Source organism: Colobus angolensis, unplaced genomic scaffold (assembly GCF_000951035.1).
Source record: "Colobus angolensis palliatus isolate OR3802 unplaced genomic scaffold, Cang.pa_1.0 Scaffold372, whole genome shotgun sequence".
NCBI lineage: Eukaryota > Metazoa > Chordata > Mammalia > Primates > Cercopithecidae > Colobus > Colobus angolensis.
In genome coordinates this window covers 1,669,489-1,671,829 of record NW_012117066.1, presented here as the reverse complement: position 1 = coordinate 1,671,829, position 2,341 = coordinate 1,669,489, and the positions used below count along the sequence as shown (strand labels likewise).

At 48.4% G+C, this 2,341-nt stretch overlaps 1 pseudogene across 1 annotated transcript in view; it reads right to left on the bottom strand.

The window, feature by feature from the left end:
- LOC105520219 overlaps positions 1-2,283 on the bottom strand; it is an 8,052-nt pseudogene extending 5,769 nt beyond the window's left edge. The window contains exons 1-2 of the transcript XR_001003088.1: positions 1,737-2,283; positions 7-40 (exon numbers count right to left, since the gene is read on the bottom strand). The product of XR_001003088.1 is annotated as a golgin subfamily A member 8C-like (transcript). The remainder of the gene's footprint in view (positions 1-6; positions 41-1,736) is intronic.
- Between the last annotated feature and the right edge of the window lie 58 nt (positions 2,284-2,341).

Sequence of the window (2,341 nt, the reverse complement as noted above, 5' to 3'; positions counted from 1 at the left end):
CTGGACCACCAGGGCTGTTTCTCTGCCAATATTCTTTTAACTGTGGGAAAGAAGAGCAGTAATCCTCATAAGAACCATCAGCCCCTACAGCCACATCCTCCTTTACAGTTTTTACAAAATACTCTTATACACCATCTGATTTAATGACACCAACAACTGTACAAGGTGTTGTCACCATCATTTAGTGACTGAGAGGGATTGATATAATGGCTAGAAAAAAAAAAGAAAAAGAAAAAGAAAAAGGTGATACTGGAACTTCGAAACTCAGTCTTCTGACTCCAAGCTCTGGGATTTTGCCAAAAATCAGCAGCTGCCAGGGACCAAAACCAGAGGCAGAGGTAGAAAAGTAAACATTCGGTAGGCAGGAACTGCATGGTTTAGAGTCATACATCCTCACACATCTGTTAGTATCAAGAAGTGTACCAGTACCTCTCAAACTTCTATATCAGTGTGTCCTCCTGTCAGAAGGCAGCCTTTCTGTTAAATCTGGGAATTCATCAGAAAGAGGACAACCCAAGCCTCATTTCAGAGAGAAGTCCGGTATACTCTCAGAAGCCTATGTGACTGCCATCCTTAAGTACATAAATGTTTTTTCTCCTTATCTCAAGAGAATCAAGGGAAGCCGATGCTTCAGAAAGATGTCCCACATTTATCCCGTGGCACTCAAGGTACACCAGGTCGAGATAATATGAGGAAGATTCAAGCTGTCAAGTTCAGTTTCCCAAGATCTATTCCACAGAAGATGAGCAAATCTCACTTCAGAGACCACTGACTGAAGGGTAGTCTGGTCCCAGAACCATGGAGAAGTAGAATATGAGGTGGAGAACTCAGAAAAAAAATGTTAAAATCTCTCTGGAAAGTAGAAGCCTTGGAGAAAACCAACCCAAACCCATTCTCTCATTGTCACCCAGAGATACTGTCAATGTTTTGAGCTCACAGGGGAAGTGTAGGCTTTTCCCCCTATCAATGTCTATGTTAAAGGAGTGAGGCAGCCTGGAACCCCTTGCTCCTAGGTCCCATGGTCTCCATTCCCCTTCCAGCTGCAAATTTGCGCTATGACCAGGGGAAGAAGAAATGGGGTGACAACACTTAGGGCACTGTGTCATAAGATCAAAGGCCGGTCTTCCAGTAGTGACAGTTCCTAGGCAGATTGTGACATCACTACATTCCACTCCTCCTGGTTGGGCGGAGGGGGGGCACATCAGCAAAATGTCCGAGTCCCACTCCACTATGGGGGAAGGAAACACAGAGTTGGGACCCAGGTCCTTGGAGACACCAGCACAAAGAACCCAGGGAGTTTGACCTTGAGGCAGCAGGAGGGGAGGACAGAGTCTGCAGTAGGGAGCCCCAGGAATCACCAGCCCAAAGTCACCCAGGGACAACTGGCGAGGGTGGGGCCTAGGGCTGGGGGACCCAGGTGCTTGGAAACGTGAGCCCAAAGAACCCAAGGAGGTCAAGTTTGGGTAGGCAGGAGGTGAGGGCCCAGTAATGGAGCGGGAAGTCCCAGGAGTCACACACCCAAAGTCACCCTGGGGTGATTGGTGAGGGTAGGGACTGGGCTGCTTGCTGAAGGGGCAGGGCTGATTGACAAGACTTTGATGGGGGCAGCCCAGAGGTGCCAGGGTTGGGGGGCCTAGTTTGGTGTGCCTCAGGAGTGATATCGACTCTGGCACTGGTCTTGTTGTCAAAGGGGCTCTGTGGCTAGGTTGGGGAGCCATGACCTGGTGCATATTTACCTTTTTCTTGGCTAAGGCCAATTTACTCTGTTGAGTTTCTTCTGCCATCGCAGGGTGGGGAGGGAAGCGGGATTGGGGCCAGGTCAGCAAAATCCCAGCGAGCACTGATCAACGCCTCCAGTCACCTACCAGGCAGCTGAGGAACTGAACCAGAGGAGGCGTAACCAGGGCTCCAGTAGAATGCAGAAAAGGGGTGTGGGCTTAATGCTCCAAGCCCATTGGTCAATGAGAAAGATGAAAGGGAATTGGGGCGTGGCCAAGCAGCAGTGTGTCCAGAGGGACCTGTGGCTCACAAGGAAAGCTGCCCATGCAACCACTGTCCCCACTCACTCTGAGAGAGGGAAGGGGCCGCCCAATCTGGGAGAGGGAAGCGGCTGGCTTTTGTTTTAAAAGCTTTAAAACTTTTAAAAAAAAGTGTGTATACTTTATATATGTGTGTGTCTGTGTGTGTGTGTGTGTTCCTCCAGAGCTGTCTTCATTATCCAGCTTCTATGCAAGGTCTTTGATTTTGATCTGTATTTTTCATCTTCAAATACAGTACAAAAATTACCAGTATTGCCTTAACTGAGATACAAAGCCTATAAAAATGGAAAATCTATAGCATG